Genomic DNA, 21,052 nt, shown 5'->3' with positions numbered 1-21,052 from the left:
TAAAGACAATGAATTAAAGTTTATTTTGAATTAAACCTTTTCAATTGAAGTGCATCAGTTTTAACTTGATTTATTTGTGACATCTGTGAAAATTTACTGTAAAAGACCACAACTTTTATCACTTTTTCCACGTATATATTCACATATACCGTATTTTCCGGTGTAAAACTCGCAGTTTTTTTATAGTTTAGCCAAAGGTTCGACTTATACTCAGGAGCGACTTATTTGTGTTTTTTGTTTTTTTTCTAGACGTCAATAGGCTCATATATTTGTTATTATCCCAGTAAACACCGGCTGTCTTTTAGCGGTTGTTTCTTCCAACAACCGCTAGAGGGCGCTGCTTCTGAGTATAAGTACTTGCTACTGACAGCAGAAGAAGTGTCACAGTTTTGAAATAACAGCTACAAAATATTCAATTTCAAAGTAATTTTCAATTAGGCTTAAGGCATGTTTTTGTCCGTGTTGTTTCATTTTTTAAGAAGTGAATTACCAAAACACACCACGAATCTGCTCCCCTTCTGTCAAATTTTAGAACCCTTTGTGGCCCACGAGTAAGAAAGTTTGCCCATCACTGATTTAGAATCATCAATGACAGGTTTTTTTGGACTGTGGGAGAGCACCAGAGAACATGCAAAGTCAACATATTGGGTCGCAGCTGGCAAAGTGAAACCAAACCCAGCAAAGAAATAACCCTTTCTGTTCATTCAGAGTCTTTCTTAGCTTGAAAATACCTTTAAATTGAGAAGAAATGAACTGATCTGGCTCTGCTGTGGGACATCAGTCCCCAAAATGGACTGAATCAGGATCAGAGAGAAAACAACACATTCTTGAAGCACACGTAGGGACAACATGGACTGAGCCAAAGTTAGCAGAACATTTGATCATTTCCATGTCATCAGTTTGACATCTGCATGCACTAGCTTGTAAGGTGAATCTGGATGGGGCAGTTATGCACCCCTGTTACACCACTGTGGGGCCGTTGACTCAGGAGGAGCTGCTAGAAAATGGAAGTTCACTCTCATTGCACCTTATCTGTGTGTATGTTAAAAAAACTGCAGAAATGGAGTAGTTCCTGGACACTTCAGGGATTTACTCTAACAATATAATCACAGTGGATGTCATTAACTTGGTCTCCAGTCACACTGTAAGAAACCTTGGAGTTATTTTTAATGAGAACTCAGGATTTAACTCTCAGAAATCAAGTTCCCTCGAACTGCTTTCTTTCATCTCCACCATATTTCTGACATACGGAACAGCATTGCTCAAGGTGTCACACAACAAAAACAGTTAATATATTTGTAGTTTGAGATAAGACAGCTGTAATTCTTTGATGTCAGGATACACTTAAGTTTTTCTAAGAAGTCTTCAGCTGATCCAAAATACTGACTTCCAATACAGACTGTTAGGAGAAATGTTTAGGGTAATTGTTTTATATTTTGTTATTACAGGTAATGTTATCTAGCAAAGACAAATTATGATCAATCTGAAAGATAATCTGAGCCTGGACTGAGTGTTAAAATGACAATCTATGGGGATTAAAATCATATAATGTTTAAATAATGTTTTTAAATCAGAAATGGTTTCTGTAAATCAACAACTTTGTTTTATTGAATTTTCATGATCTGCATTATAATATCTACTGGTATGTAGTGGTACTTTGAAAATAGATTTTCATGAACTTGAATCTTAAAAATGCCAACTTCAGACTGGTCCACGAAAATATTCTTGAATTTAAACCGGTGCGTGGCCTGAAAAAGGTTGGGAACCACTGGTTCACATCACAAGAGTGTCATCATTCTCACTCACTCGTGGTGCAGGAAGAAATAAATACAACCAAATAAAATAACTAAGACTATAGACAGTAAAACAGACAGACAACAAAACACAATCCAAAAAAAAAATGAAGGATTTTATTTGTTTTTTCTAAAAAGCCAAATTTTATTTTTATTTCCAGGCTTTGTTTGTTTTGTTCAGTAGCATTTTCATATTTGGATAATTTTAGCAGGATTTATTTTGTGTAGATCAAAATATTTTGGGTCATTTATAAGTGTAATTTTTCATATATAATGATATAACAGTAAATAAATTTGAGAGTTCTTTTTAACGTTTAGTTTATTTCTAACTTGTATAATTTTGACAAAATATATTTTTAGTTATCTAACATTTAAGTTGATTTAATCTGGAATTATATTCCTTCCTGTTTTCATTTATAGCTATGTTAAAAAAGACACATTTTAAAAGTTTTTAAAAGGTTGTTTTAGTGTGTTGAATAAATGTTTATCATGTCGACCTGAAGTTTGTTTTGGATTAAAGTGAACGAAATATCAGATTGTAAAAAAGGAACAATAGACAATGTAAATTAGAAAAAGAAATAGTTGAAAACAGTTTTTAACTCAAATTCACAAATTTGTAAAATTAAAGAAAATGTTCAAAATCAAAAAATAAATTTGTAAAAATAAATACATTTTAAAACTGACAGAAATACAGAAATACAGATTTTTTCGTTTCTCTCACTCTTTGCTTTCAGTCCTCAGTTTATAGTTTCAGTTCAGAATCTTTTGTCTCACATGAGGGTGGGGGTTTGAGCCTATTGGCTACTGTGACATGATAGACATGTGGTAATTGAAGTTTTATTGACATCATTTCCGTCTGCTGTTTGCTCCGCCTGAGCCGTCCCTCCCCTGATGTGGTGGACCGTGATAACGCTCTCCCCGAGTCTGGATCTGTTGGGGGAATGTTCTAATCTGACTGGACTCCTCTCTCTGGAGTCCAATCAGACTCCGCTCCTCTCTTTATCTCTCTGTCTTTTTCCTATCTCTTCCTAACAGTCCTGACTCATTTCCTTTCCCATTAACACTCACCACACACCAGCAAAAACCTCCACCAGGTAACAGGACATTCGCCGACTGTTCTGACAGCTGCTGGATTGTTGATGTTTGAATCTGCTTCCATGACATCATCGTCACATTGAACTCAGCTGCTAATACAGGACAAAACCATGAAGACCTCTTTCTATCAAAAGTCTTTCCTGAAGCCAGGAAAAAGTGTTTAAAATCATTTGTTGTCATGCAAATGGAACAGAAACATTTGAACTAAAAGTTCTCTAGACTGATAAGATAACAGAGACCCTTTCTTGAAGGTGTGGGTTGTTTTACAATGGCTGATAGACCAAGACAGCTTTTCAGAAAGAGAGCATTGGAGAGACAGTCAAACATGACAGGGGGAGTGTGATGGTGAGGCTGCTTTCCCACTTTAACAGCTTGAAAACTCAAAAAGAATTATTCTAAACACGAATTCTGCCTGAAAGCCCTTCAGACTGAGGAACACATGGAGACTGTAGCAGAACTGGGATCTAAATACGACCACCTCTGAATGGAACCTAAAAGGGGATCTCAATAAAGTATAGATCTAAATTTGACTTTTGAGATTCTATAGACATGAGAACCACTCACTGACAGTAATCACAAATACTTGACCACATGTGTTACTGAGGTTGAACAAATTAGGTTTACAGAATAATTCATTTTGACACAGGTCCAAGCTGATTTAAAGAACTGTTTTAGCTTTTTTAATCACAGAATTCAAGAACATTTTCTAATTTACTCTTGTTTGGATTTGTGATAATAACCTTTAACTTAGAGTTTTAATGTATGTAGTGTAAAGTTCATTCACACCGAACGCGATTCATGCAGCAGTGTCAGCCGGCTCTAATGTTAATCTATGGCACAAGTGAAGTCCCGCGGTGCGATTTGAGCAGCCAAATGTAAATACCTGAAGTTTAACAGGTCGCTGCGTCGCATCTACCAATCAGGAACTCAGCTTTGGGCACGTGACGTTTTCAATGACTCGCTAAGCGGTTAGAATAATAGTCCAAAGCGAGCGTTTTTGTCCAGAACTTTCATCTTTCTTCTTTACCCGTTTGAGCTGCAGGTTTGCAGAGCTCATCCAGCTACTTTTGGACGAAGGTGGGATACACTCAGGACAGAACGGCGGCTTTCACTCCCACAGCGGAGCTCACTCGCTTGATATGCCAGCAGACAGAGAGACACTGCTGAGTTCGGAGGCTTCCGTCTCTGACATCACTGAGACATTTAAGAAAAAGGACAAAGGTCTCCTAATTTTATTTCCCCCCTCAGATTAATACGAGACCGTGAGCCTTCTGCTGAGCCAGACGCAGAAACACCGTGGAAGAGGCTGTCATACAGACACAGTCCTGTACCGGGAAAATCTTTTAATAATTATCATATAAACTCAAACATGGAGACATGATCTGCTTTGAGATAATGAATGAAAAAGATTAATATCACTCAATCACACAAGGGGCCAAAATCCAAAACAAAACTTAGGTCACGGGCTGAAGAGGATAAACATTTATTTAACACTCTAAAACTAAATTTTCTAAAACTTTAAAGAGGTAACTTTTTTAACATAATTATGAACTAGATATATAGAATTACCTACGATATGCTAGTGTGAATGCTGTAAGCTGAAACTGGCCGCTGAAGATGCTAGTGATGATAGCTGAAGATTCTGAAATTGATACCTAAAAACGCTGAAGCTGATACCATGCTAAAATATTAGCTGNNNNAAAAAAAAAAAAAAAAAACTTAGGTTAGCCAAAACAGCTAGCATGTAGCTGAAATATTAGCTGAACTCCAAAATAGCCTAAAAAAATCTTAGTAAATGCCAAAATAATCCAAAAAGCTAACAGAACGACAATTTTTAAAACTGCAACTTTTTAACATAATTATGAATAAAAACAGGCAGGAGTATTATTTTAGAATAAATCAACTTAAAACTTAAATAACTTTCAATATTTTACATTCCATAAAAATATATTTTGTTAAAATAATACAGGTTAGAAATGAGTGCAAGACAACATCGGGACATTAATAACAATAAAATAAAATGATCTGGAGAGCTGGATATAATGACCTAGGGGGCCGCATCCGGCCCCCGGGCCTTGACTTTGACACGTGATGTAAGAGTAAGGAGAAGCCATAGAGTTAGGGGAAGAATTTGTTTTCGGCCTTGACTTCAAAAACTGTCAGACTTCTCTCTGAGATCCTCATGAGTCAGACGGGAAATCTTAGCTCAGACAATCGTGTCTTCAAAACTCAATTTTCCCTAAAAGGACATTTTTTTCGGCAGCATTTCCTTCTTCCAGAAGCGGCATCCCCTCCCAGTCTTTTATCAGGTTCAGGAAGCATAAACACAATGCCCTCTGGGAAAAACCGCGGACGCTGTTAATTGATGGTCATTAGTGACTTGAAACACCCTTCCTGGTGTTCACTGCTGGTGAGTGTGCGTCTGTCCGAGCCGACTCCATCACTCATTCTCTCCCTGACGTGTTACTGACTCCTGTTTTCTTTGTTCTCACTTTAACGTGTATTTCTTATGATATTAATCTTTTTTATTCATTATCTCAAAGCAGATCTTGTTTTTTTTTTTTACTTGTGCTATTTCCATTTCACGTCAGTCATTTTTCCTGCTTCTTTTTCTCACCTTTGACCCCATCTTTAACACCCCCAGCCTCTGCAGCCCTCGGTAAAAGCTGGTTCTGTCAAGTTGTGGAAAGGTGAAACACTTGGTTAACAAATTCTTCACTGTGGTCCACTTCAAATCTCTGAACACATGAATAATGGAGAGAGCGAGCGGATGTATGTAAATGAAGAGATCCGGAGTTTGAGTTGATCCTAGACCGTCTTACATAATGACGGCGCTTTAAAAAGCAAGTCTAAGCTCTCTGGAGGATTACTCGGATATTTACAGCATCATCTATCAAAGCGATCTTTTAGAGCAGTGAAGAATAAATAAGATCCAGGAATATCTGTAATTGCATCTGTGCATTGTCTGCAGGCAACAGCAGCGAGTGTGACGGAGGTGCAGAGGCAGGCTCAGACACACTTGTCAGTCTGTGATGTTTTGTGACTGACAGACAGGTCTGACCTACTTTCAGTCAGCCAAAGACGAACGGAAACCAACACTTTTTAATCTTTCCATGAAGTGCAGTTAATGTTGGCGTTTTGTTGTGGTTTGGAAAAATGAGATTTGATTTTGACTTTAAGGAGGAACTGTGTCAACATCAGGCTTTCCTTTAAGCCATCACTCATGACTCCAGAGGGTGAAGGATTCCTTCTTTTGTTTCAGACAGCAGTTCAGATGGCTTCACCTTCCACTCTGACTGTTTGACACTTTTCACCAGAATAATGAATAAACTACGAGGGGGAGGATTCAGACATCTGAGAACATCCATCCATCTTCAGAGTCCCTTTTGGGATCATGGGGTTGCTGGGGCCTATATCCTAGCTACTGTTTGTGAGACCATCTCAACAGAATCAAAATTCCAACAAGAAATGAGCAAAATCATTATTTTAATGCTTTCAATAGTCTGCAAACGTTGAAGAGACAGCTCAGCAGCTTCAAGACTCCCAAAAGAAATCCCATGACAGAACATCAGAAGCCTACAGGCATGATTGATAGATAGAAGAGACACTAGAACACAAAGGACTCATCCAGGCCTCACCGTCAAAAATCAACCAAAAATAGACTTTTTCTCAACCACAAAAATAAAAAGTGAAAGTCACAGCTGAACTAAAAGACCACAAAGACTCATCTCACAAAAACATCTGGATTATCCCCAAATCTTCAGTCTAAGATTCTGTGGAATCTTGAGACAAAAGAACTTTTTGGAAAATATGCATCCTCTGACATCGTACAATAGAAGAGAAACACCAATAGACCCGATTGTGGCAGTGTAGTGGTATGGGCCTGTCTGGAGCTTTATTGATAGAAACCAAGAGTTCTGTTTGTTATCAGAAACACTTGAGCGGGAATTTCAAATTGTCAAATCGAATTTCAAAATGTTATAACTTCAGGGTACAGAGAGCTTGAGTGACGGGACAGAACCGTAGCAGCAGACACAAACATTGTCCAGTTATGTTTAGGGCTGCCACGATTAGTCGACTAATCGACAACTATTCAACTTTTAAAATAGTTGACGAGTAATTTAATAGTCGATTAGTTGCTACTTTATATTATATGGAGTCAGAGTGTAGTAAAGTTGAACAAAGTGGTCAGCTTTCAGAACCAAAAAATACACTTGTCCATATTTGAGTCAGTGAGACAAAAACTTTCTCTTTAGTGAAAAATAGTTCCTAGTTTCAGATGACCTCATTAGAGAGATCAGGAATATACTTTCCATCAAACTCATTTTGACAGCTGACCTTTGACCCTATATACCCTTTACATATAAAATTGAAATTAAATTGTTACGTCATCTTGAGGGGTGGGGCATCTGTCAAAACGAGTTTGATGGATGATATACAGCTGAGCGATTCATTAAAAGTTTAATAAACAATCATATTTATTGTATTTATTTTTAGTTAGTTTAAAGCTAATGATGGTTAGAATGTGTGCTTTATATCCAGTTTGCCCATGACCCGATTAGTCGTCTAATCAGAAAAAATAATCTGTGATTGGTCGACTACTAAAATAATCGTTTGTCGCAGCCCAAGTTATGCTGAAGTCTTTTTCTATTAAATGATAAGTTGCATGTATTTGTGCTGCAAAAATAACATTAGAATAAAATATTTTTGATCTGAAGCACAAACAAAAAGGACTCAAAGGCAAAAATCATAAATATTTGCTTTCGAGTGAAAAATAAAAATGCACCTTAAAAGCCTACTAAAGATCTATGGAATATGCTAAAAAAAATCAATATTACACAAAAAAGTAGAGTGAGGTGCATTCATGGAGAGTTATAAACAACTTTTTAAATAAAAAAGACAGAGATAATTAATAAAAAATGACAAAGGTTTTTCTGTTTAAACTGACACAGAGAAAACATTAAATGAAACTTTGGTGCCTTCTTTTGCAAATTAGAATGAAAAATAAATAAATAACGTTGTGGGTTTTTTTAAACCAGTTTAGTGTTTTCTTTATTAAATTAACATCATTTGAGCTGTAGGTTTTACCTTTAAAACTATTTAAGTTTGATTGCAGTTTGGATCCAGATTTATTCATCTTCAGAACACAATTTTACAAACAAATTCAAACTTGCTGACATGTATTATTGAGAAATTCATGTTCCCCTTTTATTTACAGAGTTTCCTTATGCAGACAGTATTTTGTGTTGTAGATCATGCTTACTTTGAATTTACACGTAAACTTATGAAAAGTTTTACACACAACAAATATTCTTATTTTTAGGTTTACTATACTTAAAAATCGTATTTCTCTATTTTACGATGCAGTGTTCATTTGTTCATGACTACAAGTCCTTTTGTAAAATGTTTTCAGTTAAAACCTTTTTCCAGAAAACAGAATTTTCCAAATCTTTTATTTTTGCTTCATTGTCTCTGAACTGACATGTGAGTTTGCCAATTAACTGTTTCCAATGACGTAGGAATGACACACATAATTATGAGTTATGACACATAATTGTGAAACTCCTTAAAATATTTTTTTGAAACTCAGAGGAGTGCTTAGCGTGTTTTATTTTGACAAAATTCACATTGTGTTGACCCCGTCTTTAGTTTGTTTTTGAATATGTATATTTATATTTATACTTTGTTTTAGAAACATTAAAACTGTTTTGATCTATTCTTTCTTGTGATTTTTGCAACAAAAAATTTAACACTCAGAATTGATTTTATTGAACAGATTGAGGTTCATTGTGGAATTATTGTGTAATAGAGCAGGGCGGATCGATCCAAAATATAAACAGGATCGATGCCAAGTCGGTATTGCATCAATACCAGCCTGCAGATATCAATATCCCCACTCTTGTTTGAAACTTTTCTGTATCTGCAAAAAGTTCATATTCATCATAGTTACTTGTTTCTTTTGTCTAGTATATGTTTTACGTTCACTTCTTCCCTTTTTATTTAATTTCAAGAAGTTTATATGTTAATAAACTATTTTATAATTAATTGAAAATATTTTCCTAATTCCGATTTTATGTTTATCAAGCAACAAAAAGGAAATCTTGCAAAGAACCATTAGCGGAGAGTAAAATAAACTGATATTTTGAGGTTCATGTCAGATCCACTACATTTACAAAAAATATCAATATTAGTATCGATATCAGCGATATTGACCAGTATCGGATTGATAAACAAATGCTCAGTATCACTCAGCTCTACTGTATAATATATTTAAAATATATTCAGAAATAAGAAGCTGGAGTTTAACAAAAAGATTGATAACAAGCATTGCCACAAAAACGGTTTTAAAGAGAAACTGATAAAGCAAATTGTGAAAAAAAATGTTCAAAAAGGCCACAGACTACAAAGTGTTAAACTACACACCTAGATTCAAAACCGCTTCTCTACCTTCTTTCAGTCCTTGGTGTTATTTGCCTCCTTTCAGACTCTTTTCTGCAGCATCAAAGTCAGCGGGTTGTTTACCTGTTTGTGTTCAAAGCTGCATGTCTGTAGCAGAGATTTAAATAGGCTAATTACGCCGAGCGAGTCGGCCTTTTACACACACTCAGCTCTGACAGGGAGGAACATCAAACCACTTCAACACGCTCAACTGCTCAGGAATTACGCAGCTCGACCTTGTTTTTGTTGTTTTTTTTTAATCATTTTGTCTTTTTTATATGAATGTTTTTGAACTGGATGCTAAAATCAATTTGGAAATGCTTGTAGGAAAGAAGGAAAAACATTTTAATACGAGATTAGTTTTTTTTTTAAGTCTGTAAAATATAGAATACAGGTCAGCCGCTAAGAATGAAACCTTAACTGGGTCTTTGGGCTGTAATCACTGACTTCAGCTGAACTAACATCACCACAGCTGGACTGCTTGTCAACCCAACTGACATATATCTGCATGAATGGCTCTAATCAGGCTCGTGTGTGTGTGTGTGTGTGTGTGTGCTTTCCCAGATGGCTCCCAGAGGATTTTCCCTGATACTTTTCTCTTCAGGAATTAGACCGTTGGCTTTAAGCATCAACAGCTTTCGAAGTAACATCCAAATCAAATCACTTTCATCAATCTGGGCCATCGGTCCAAACCCACGGAGAAAATCCTCCACCTCTGAGCGTCCATCACCCCGCGCCTGCATGGGGTTTTTATTTGAGAAACTGAAAGTTTTCTGGAGACAAATTGATAAAACCCTCTATGCTTTAAGTTTTAGATATTTTTTATATCAAAAAGAAGAAACCAGAAAGCCCTCTTGGAATCAGCTGCATATCATTGCTGTAATGACCACAGCCGTCTGTCTCCAACAGCGACAGCGGAGCCTCCGGGGGGAAAAAGAGCAGCGCTCAATTACGACGCTCAAATCCACAGCAAGCTGTCACGGATTCAAGCATATGTGAACAATGAGGGACAGGCTGCTGTGAAAGCTCCTCTCACTGTCATCCGCCTCTTGTTTCAGGCACTTTCTTCACCACCATCCCTGAGAGTTGCTCCCTGGAGTGAGTGGGGAAGTATCTCTGAGCGTTTTCAAGGGATCTGGGTTACATTTTCTGGCAGCGCTGCCACAAGTCGCCCTTCAATCAGAGGGGAACGTGTCTTCCCAATCCCACTTACTGAACATGGAAGCTCTGGCATCAACTCCGAAAGCATGAACCATCTTTACAACTTAGGAGGGAAACTTTCACATTTCTGTATTGGCATTTCACCAAACCTTAAAGTAACTCATTTAAAAGACAACCTGGTGAAAAAAAAATAGAAAAAAAAACAGTCTAACAGATGCAAAAGATATGTTTGTCCATAGTGAGGGGATGTTGGAACATAAAGGGGGGCAGCAAGTTCAGCAACAAAAACTTACCACAAAAGATGTATTAAATTAGGCTGGATCCTGGTTTCAGATGTCTGGAAAACACCTCCGGATCCAGCGTCCGAGCTCCTCCTGACTTTTGTTGTCTTGTTTTGGGAGCAGAAATGACAGCAACAGGTGCTGGTTTGTCTTCTTTCAATCCTTGTCTTCAGAGATGATGAAGACGTTCTCTCCTGAAGAGAGTCGATCAAAAAGTTGAGGATATTCCCAGAGGATTGATTCAAAAAAGCAGAAACTTCAGTCTCTCCAGATCCGACAGTCTCCCTCCTCCTGATGTGCTTTTCCCACCCAGAAGTCCAAAGTGGCGATCCGCAGCTGTTCGGCCCCACGTCCACTCTCACAGGCGGGTCGGGGCCTTCGTCCTCTTCCTGTTATTGTTGCTGGACTTCTCCATCCGTGCTCCTGCTACTGCTACTTTTCCTGTTCGGCCGGGAGGACTTGGACAGAAGAAAGGATGTGCAGCGGCTCCTGAAGCAGATGGAGAGAGTGTGAGACAGAGGAGAAGGGAGGGAGGAGGATGGAGAGCAAGGTGAGGGAGGCGTTACTCCTCAGTCCATCCCAGCGAGAGGGAGACGAGTGGGGGGGATTTATTATTCATGCGTGTGAGATAGGGATTAAGTTAAACAGGTTATTGGGGATAATCCTCAGAGATTTCCCCACATGAGGCTAGTAAATATTTCAGAGGGCTGCGGTTTGTGTGAGTGAGCGTTTATGACAAAGAGATCTTGTCTAATCTGGTAAATGAGATGAGCTGGACTCCTCGCCACACACATGGAGATCCCCTCCTCTTCTCTGTCAGAAGGGGCTGTTCTCCAGAACTGCGCCTCCTCTCTTTGTTCCTCCCATCTCTTATTTGCAGATTCAGTTAAGCCCCTGTGAGTTCAATGGAATCGCTCTTTATTTACCCCTGAAGGGAAGTTACGTTGCGACTGCATGAATTATTTAGGAAGTAAAGTAAATAAATAAAAATGTGGCGCAGAGAGGAGTGTCGCTAATTGAGGTGTGGTTGTAGTTTTGTTGCCTGGATACAGCTGATGCCATCACATGCGGTACTAGAGCTGTGAGGCACAATGTCACAACTCAGAACCACAATTATGTTCAACCAGATTGAAATAGGAAAGACAAACTAGACAAAAGACAAACTACAATAAATCCATCCATTTTTCTCATCCAGGACCAGCAGTTGCCCAGATGCTTCCCTCTCCCCGGTCACTTCCTCCAGCTCCTCTGGGAAGGACCCTGAATTGTTCCTAGTCCAACCGAGATATACAGTCTCTCCATGGTGTTCCAGGTTTTCGCTGAAGTCTCCATGTGTTGGTAACAATGGTAACATTGTTACCAACACTTTCTTAAAACATACCCAGACAAAAAGCAGGCAGTGTGTTTGTACATCGGGAGAACAAAACAGTTGAGAACTTTTGTAAAAGCTTAATTTTCTTGTTTAGCCATCAGTGTGTGAATGTTTGACTAGTGAGCTTTTTGTTCCTTTTAAAGTCCTCCAATGACAATTATTTTAAATTTGAAACATTCTCAGTGTTTTAATTATGATTATGAAGTTTTTTGCCAAAATCCCACAACCTAAATGTCTTAAAAAGCAATTTTTCATGTTGATCTGAAGCCTCTGTTTCCAAAATCTCCTCTGAGGGGGCTTGGCTTTTGGAGCTGAGCAAAGCAGCCCCGCCCCAGATCCCTGATTATGATGGCTCCAAAATCCTGATTCTTTCTCCTTCCAGTTCACCAAAGACTCTTTTAGCTAATTCTCCAATGTTTATTGACTGTGATCAATACATTCAATCATTGGTTTCTCAGAGTTCTTGATAAAATAATGAAAGCTAACATCAAAATGCTCTTTCATTGATTTACAATCCTTTCCAACTGCGGTCAAATGAGCCGCCGTTCACATTTCCGTGGTCACATCAAGAAGCTCCGTGGAGTCTGGTGGAGATTTTCCAGCGTTCTCAGTCCTGCTACCGTAAGTATTGGATGAAACTCACACCAAAAATCCAGTGATGCTGATTTGACCACAGAAATGTGAACGGCGGCTCATTTGACTGCAGTCAATGTGAAGATACCATCTTCTCTTCTCCAGAACCTGAACTAGACACTAGGAACAGATGAGGGTTTAGTGCATGTGCAGCAGAGCTGTTGATGGAAAGAAGATCATTCATTCAAACAGAGTCTGTCCAAGACAGTTTGACTGACAGACTTAAAAGGAGAAAAACTCAGAAATGTAATAACAAAATGATTTCTTATTACGTTTGTTCTCTTTCAGAAGAAAAATGACACACATACAAGTTAAAAACTTACAAAACTGGATTTTCATTGGAGGGGGACTTTAAAATGGTAAAGAGCTATATAAATATACGTAATATATCATATACGTTTTTTTTGTCTATGTGAGGTCAGGTCGGTGCAAAACCTCTGACTATTCAAAACAAACAAAGAAATCTCAACTTTCTTGAGAATCAATCTGTAGTTTCACTTTCATGTTTTTTCTCTTTATGCAACAGAACATAAATATTCTCACCAGTTTCCTACTTTAAGATTTATAGTTACATGCCTTGTTTCACTCTAGTTCCAATTGAATTTCAAAATGATAAAGTCACTCTGGTTTTAGATACCTGCGACCTTTCATGACTTCTTTGACACATATGCTCCCACGTTCAAAACTCCTGCGTTCACAAGCTGCTATGCAAGTTTCTACGACCGTTTTCTGGCTCTACATACAAAAACACCCAGCAATTGATTGTGTGTTGAATACTGAACCAGGATGACCTTTGACCAAGCAGGGACTCAGATTTGGTAGTGCCGTTCCTTTAAATTCACAGAGGTGACAACCATTTGAAAATTGATCATGAAGGAGACATAAATTATTGCGGTGTGTGCTCTGCGACATCAGGTCTTTCATGTATTGGAATAGAGCTGTCAAAAGAAAAATAGTGAAGCAAGATTTATGATATTCATGAGATTTTTAGGTGGTGGACATGAGCTAGCATCAGGTAGCAACTGTCCAGTGAATGTATGTCACATGCTCTGTGTGAACGTAGCATAAAGGATAACAAAGGATAATGGTGGCAAAAGAAAAGTATTAAATAGGGCTGGGTTGATAACATTGATTTATTGATTTGAATCGATTTAAGCTTAATAGATCACTCATCGATTCATAAAAATATAGATCAATCTAACACTAAGCTAAAGTCTGCTAGCTTGATGCTAATGTTTATTAGAATTTCCCATAGGACGGCTAATGCTAACTCTCAGTCGACGTAAACATACATTGTTGACTAAATGAGCAGCTTTATTTACTCACAGACATGAATTTTCCAAACTCTTTAAAGGAAATCATTTTTAAAGGAACTATTTGTGGTCTAAAACGCATTTTTTGCTCATACTTTGCTTATTCTTTTAGGAAAAAAAGAGTACTGTTATAGCACGATCCTAGTGTCCAAACTGAAACGTCCTCCAGGAGAAGCAGAACAATGTTTCCAATGTTGATGATCTGAACATTTTAGTTAGAACTTCTCCTTTAGAGAATCCATGTAACACTGGATGATATTAACAATCTCATTATTTCACTGATACATTTTACAGTATGTGAACTGGATCAGAATAATATAAATATATCAAAACATATAGTGGATTATTAATGTATTTCTAAACAAATGTGTATAAATGTGTAAACTCAAAATTGAATTGAACTGAATTGAGAGGATTGAAAGAGTTAAAAAAAATCGGAATTGATTCGATCATCGCTCTTGTGAATCTAATCGAATTGTTTCTAGAAATTATCATTGATACCTAGTATTAAAGCTGCACTAATATTGGAACAAATTAATTTAAAAAAGTCCAACAAAAAGAGGCTGATAATTGACTTTCTAGCATAGACGTCGTTTTTTAGCATCACACTTATACATCAGAGTGCAAAACGAAAGTACGGACAGTAGTTAATTCCTGTTTAAGTGGCCCCCACTGCTATGAAAACATCAACTCTTTGAAATGTCAAAAATTCCGTTTTTGCATTCCTCCTATTGAGCCATGCTCTCTTAAATACGTTCCTGGTACTGACAAAGAAGCAGCATCCAAACTTCAGGGAAAATCCTTCACCCTGTTCCCGCCTGGTTTGCCTGGAAATGAGAGAGCATGCGTGACGCGTGCAAAAGTGGCGCTTCAGACAGATAAAAGACTTCTGGATGACAGTTTGTCACCTGGGAAAGAAAGAAAAAAAACTGAAGGACACTACTCAATATCTCTCTTTTAAAGAGAGCAGTTCTCTGTTCCTCAATGTTATATTTATATTCTATCCTCAGACACATTCAATGCATTTTGAGGATTTTAAATTATTTCCAAAAAAAATTTAAATCCAAGCTGGCCTAAATAAATGTCTTAAGTACAGGGGTGAACGGAAATGGAAGCACAGAGTCATTCGGAGCAGGCTGTCGCCTTGTTGGTTATCAAATGTGTTTGCTGTAATTGAGGCAACAACGTGTTTGAGTGACAGTTGCCTCTTTAACAAACAGAATGTCAAACGGATGATGGGAACTCTCTTGTTTACTCCGTTTGTGCACTTCTCCTTATCTGTCTGTTTAAAAAATATCCTCATGCTTCTGGCCTACTTTCTTCAAAAACTCCTTGGCACTAAAAATTGCATCGTGACACACAAAGGAGACGGGCGATATTCCCTCACTGGTGGTTTGACTGGAGGAAGATCACGGGAGCCGAACTTCAAGGAGCGGAGGACCGAGAGGGAAGAAAGTGACGGAGAGATGGAAAAATGTTAAACATGACATATCTTTTAAAGCGGTGTCTTCGCGCCTGGAGGGTCCACTTTCATCGTTAACACCTGCAGTGCATCAGTCTTAAACATTTTCAGAGAGCAGGGAGAAATCAGGACGGGAAAATGTAAAACAAATGTGGGTCAGAAGGCTCTGCTGGTCGGCAAAAGCTGCTGCTAATTTGAACACGTGAAGCCCAGCCCCCAGTGGGACTCTCAAAAGAACAACTTTCTCGGTGGAGTTTGTCTCTTTTGGCTTTTGGAGCTTTTTTTCTGCTGGGAGATGTTGACACAGGATCTATCAATGAGCTAAATCCTCCAGAGGTCTTCACATCACCTTCTAATGCACTGATAGAGCGACCTCTGACAAAACCAAGCTTTTAGAGGTACATCTCGGCTGTGAGATGGGAGCTTTTTCATTCTGACAAGATGTTCTTATCAGATGTTGAATCCTGAAAGCATTGCGTCTAGAGATCCTTTTTGCATACTTTAAGCTTTTAAAAACATTCCTGTGTCAAAAAGTTTACCTTTTCCAAGGACCATTAGTGCTTTCACCTTTGGTTTTACAGCTCTAGTACTTGCTGAGATGTTTCCTTTTTTTTTTGTTCCCATTTGAGTTGTGTAGGAAATCTTCAAAACCTTCTAAAAGTTTGACAACTGAGACTTTGAATTCCACAACTTTCCTCTCTTGGTCTAAATTTTGCATCATGCAGTCTCAATACCATGTGCTAAAACGTTAGTTAGTTCTCACTGTTTTCATTAGGTTCACCATCCATCCTCCATCCATCAATCTTCCATCCATCTATCCCTCCATCCTTCCGTCCATCCATCATCCATCCTCCATTCATCCGTCCATCATCCATCATTCATCCATCCTCCATCAATCTTCCATCTATCCATCTATCTATCCTTCCGTCCATCCATCATCCATCCATCCTCCTTTCATCCATCCCTCCATCCATCCCTCCATTTATCCATCCCTCCATCCATGCATTCTTCCATTTTGGGCGTGAACAGAACCCACTGATTGTAAGGCAAGAGGGCTAACCTCTACTCCACCTTGGAACCCTTTTATCAATTCAGAACTTTATTAATCAATCTACCAAAGATATTATTTGTGTGCAATCCCAAACAATATTCACATGCACTAAACTAAAGTGTTGTTCTTATTTTTACCAACAGAATCCAAATGTTTTGTCTTCTAAACTTGATAAATTCTGCACTCGCTGTTGATAAATGTTAACGTGAACTCAAGACTTTTGCTTAGAATTTAAAATAAAAATGTTGATAACATTTCTGTAAAATTTAACATCAACATAAATGCTAAATACTTGTTTTTTTAAATGATATTTTTTCAGTATAAAGCTGGAGTCGTACAGTCACAGCATGAATAAATAAATCAACCAACCAACCAGAAAACCGGGTCGATACCTGTCAGTAACATTTAAAATGAACAGCGTTTTCCAAGTTGCATCATCTGTCACTGTATCGACACACAGATGTTACTCTGTTCTGTTCTGTTGGACTGTGGTTCAGAGATGTAAGTAGAACGGTCGTTTCAGGGCTCAGAGCTGAAGAGGAGAAAGAGCGGCTGCATGGAAGCGTCCATCCATGCAGACCTGACAGAATGATGACATTTAACACTTTATAAATGAGAACAGGGTTGTTCAAGAAAGCAAACATAAAACGGGGTTGTGACCAAACAGAATGAAAGTATGAATGGAAGAACTGGACCATTACCTGATTATTTATTGTGTTTTCCACACTATAGGGTGAACTTCAAAGTCTTACCGTTTTAAATGTGCATATGTGTAATTTGGGCTTCTGTATTCAAAACTCTAGTTTTCCCACATTGCTAAGCACGTTTTTAGGAATTTTTTAGAGCTCTAAGAACAAACTGAACGTACATTGAAATATAAACCAGTTGAACTTTGATCAATCAGGTACTCGCATTAGGAATGGATGGCATCCCATTTTACTCATGGAAGTGTCAAATGTTCAAAAATTGATCATGGATGAGAGATTAATAATTGTGGTTTGTGTCTGGCTGGAATTCTTCGTTTCCACCGAGCAGTCTGGTACGGTTGATCCGGTATTTTGACCCATTGTAAAATGGACCCATTAAAGAGTTCCCATTAGACCTCAAGAGGGCCCCCATCCATTGTAGGTCCTTAGAAAAATAGAACAGGATGGTTGGGCCGGACCCGCTGTAGCCACCCGCTGATTGGCAGAAAATGTTGACGACATTAGAAAACAACATTGTAGCGCTAAGCTAGCGATTCTATTTTCCTCTTTACAGTGGTATTCTTCCACAATCATCTTTCAAACAACATTAAACTTCTGTTATACACGATGTACAAAAAGTAAAGCAATAAGACGAGCTGCTGGATGACCTCTTTTGTTATTGCGTTTTTACTAGTCACATAAAAAATGATTCAGTGACACCACGCATGAAAACAAACCACTCAGTGGAAGTCAAGCTTAACTGAGGGGAAATGCTCGCCAGAATTAACTGGCCAATCAAAAGTTGTTAACATCCTCTCTTTTTTTGTTGCGACTTGGCTCATAAAGTTAACAAAAATAACGGCTAAAGCTCTTCTTTAGCGCTGTAGCTTCCCGTGGGATCTGGTGTCAGACCAGGGAAAAAGTGAACAAAATAATGAAGCTCAGAGACGTGAGTTTGTCAGCATCAGCAACAGTTATTGAACTGCATCTCCCACAATGCATTGGGTTAAAGTGACAGCACTTCTGAACTATGCTACTAAAATAAAAACAGCTTATTAACCCAAAAATAAAAATAAAACATGTTTTGTTAAAGTCGCATTTTGTATTAAGACAAAAGAAAAAATAATAGAACTTCAACATTTTCCCTTTTTTGTGTTGTTACAATTGAACATAAACATGATGTTTTTTTTGGGGGGTGTGTAAAAAACAAGCGTGTTGTGATCATATATTTTTTTCAAAAATTACACTTGCTCTGGCACAAACATTTTAAGAAATATAAAAAAATAAATAAACTACTTTTTGGAAAGAATATATTGTTTTTTTTTTGTTATTTCACATAAAATTGCATATTAATAAAATTATTAATAAATCAGAAAAGTGAAAAACAACTACTTGAGCAAATTTTCAACTAATTCAGTTCAAGAAATATTCATTCATTCATCTGCTTAACCGTTTGTCCCAGTCGGAGTCACGGGGCTAACCTGGCTACTGATGGGCGGGTCTGAACAGGTACCTGTCTGTCGCAGTGCTAAAAAATCTAGAATTACGAATGCACAAATCCAAGGTTACACAAAAACACGCAGGCACAAGTTACAAATCAAGATTTACACACACACAAATCAAATTGAACTATTTTCTCTCCATATAGGTCACTTCATCCTGCTCTTTTTTGTGGTTAAAAGTCCTAAAACCATAAAAATAATAACAAAAAAAGTAATTCCACACAGAAAATATTAAGGTATGTTGGCTCATATGAAGTTAATTAATTTGTCTTTCATCTAATTGGATCGCTGTTAAACACATTTGCATAATGTTTGCCTGCTGGCTGACTTGGCACACCACAAATAAAGAAAAGAGCTACAGTGGTTACAGACCCCTGTTGGCTCTGATTGATGCACAATTCCAGTTCTGGGCTTTGAGTCCAATGACTTCACTTTGCTTTGCCGTCACTGAACTCCCCATAATGGCTGGAGGTTCCTCTGCTCACGACTATCAGCCTGTGTGCAGCAGAAGTAACACTGACAGCCGTGCCTGGTTTGCTCTCACTTTGTCACAATTGTGCTTTGTGTTTTCTGTCTCTGTAAAACAAAAAATGAGTACAGGACCAACCCTAACATGGCACGCAACCAAGAATAGCAGCTGCTCAATAGGGCTCAGGTTAAATTTGCTTGTAAGGACAAAAGGAGGGAAAAAACAAGAGAACCAACAAAAGAAGAAGGAGAGGGAACTGGAAACAAATCAATAGATCACTGATTGTTCTGGTTTTGATGACAAAAGCAAGAAAAGAGACTTTTTCAAAGAGTTGGATTTAGAAGAACAGTATCACACTTTTCTGATTTTTGCCATCACTTCAACTGAATCAAGTCAAAAATGTGTTTTTCCTTCTTTCTCAAATTCAGTTCCACTAAAGAACAAAGAAGATTCAGACACAGTCAGCTCCAATAGGAGGCTGTCAGCAGGTGGGAAGACTCAAAGCATAGGCTGAGACTACAACACTTCCCTAAACCCACGGCTCCTCCTCACCCCGACATTTGTCCATACAAGCAATATGGAAAAAAATAGTGCCGCCTTTAAACTACCGCGTGGTGACATCATCAGTAGTCACCGCAGTCATCTCCCTTAGATGACATTGACAAAACAGATAACATCGGTTTTGTAACTTTAGAAAGTCATGCAAAAACAACAACTTATTATTATTTACATTTAAATGTAAACTTCTGTGCTTCAGATCACACCCAGGTGAAGAAATGAGTTTTTCCTCCACCCACAAGAGCAACACGGATCACCCTACCAGCGGAGAGATAGCCAGCCCTAAGTCGCTACGGTTCCCCCCTACAGCTTCAAATAACCCCACAACTGAAGAATTTGGGAGGAGCCAGAGGGGTAGGGGAGCTATTTGGATTCGGTTTGGGACTGCATTCACACGGCACTGTTTGGTCTAAGCTAGGGATGTCCCGATCACATTTTTTTGGGCCGGATTCCGAGTCATTCCATTTTGTGGATTTGCCGATTCCGAGTCCCGATCTGATAATTTTGTGACACATTTAAAACATGAACAAATTGAATAAACAGATTTGTGTTGTCCCTTATTTTAATTTTATTAACCTTCTTTTATCATTAAAAACTTAAATAGAACACTTCTGTGAAGTAGCTTTAATAAATAAGTAAAAAGTAAAAATAGAGCAAACATAAACTAGGAAAAAAATAACAACATTTTTTGTTATATAATTGAAAATTAGTCAGGTGAGAAAGTTTAGTGACTTTAGCTTTAATATCTTTAGAACTACTGAACATTTTTAACCAAATGTGATTCCTGTCCTCATTTAAAATTCTTAAAAATAAATGATGACTTCAACTCTCCACTGGCTTTGAGCAGTTTGTAAAAACAAATCTGTCCAAAAAAACGGATCATTTGAAAGTGAATCCTGATGCAATTCCCATCAAACATGAGCAAAGCTTCTCAAAGAGCAGCTTTGTTCACACCTGACCCGATTCGTGCACGTTTTAAGCGACAGCCGTGGTGTGGCAGTCTGGCAGCAGCACGATTTGGGAGGCGCAGACAGAGCTTAAATGTCCGAATTTGGGTGAGTTGGCGTGGCACGTCCACCAATCAGGGACTCAGCTTTGAATACGAGACGTTTTCAGTGTCTCCATTAGTGGGTAGAATACTAATCAAATAGGAGCGTTTTTGACCTGACTTTTCATTCATTTACTTAATCTGCTGGGGCTGCACGGTTGCTGGAGCCTATCCCGACTGCTGTTGAGCC

At 38.1% G+C, this 21,052-nt stretch overlaps 1 protein-coding gene across 1 annotated transcript in view; it reads right to left on the bottom strand.

Moving 5' to 3' along the window:
- The window catches only part of cdh5 (cadherin 5), a 46,967-nt gene extending 35,351 nt beyond the window's left edge, over positions 1-11,616 (bottom strand). Inside the window, exon 1 of the mRNA XM_024297791.2 lies at positions 10,781-11,616. The gene's annotated coding sequence lies outside the window, so the exon portion shown is untranslated. The remainder of the gene's footprint in view (positions 1-10,780) is intronic.
- Positions 11,617-21,052: the final 9,436 nt, after the last annotated feature.

Source organism: Oryzias melastigma, linkage group LG15, assembly GCF_002922805.2.
Source record: "Oryzias melastigma strain HK-1 linkage group LG15, ASM292280v2, whole genome shotgun sequence".
Lineage (NCBI taxonomy): Eukaryota > Metazoa > Chordata > Actinopteri > Beloniformes > Adrianichthyidae > Oryzias > Oryzias melastigma.
This window is presented reverse-complemented; position numbering and strand designations above follow the sequence as displayed.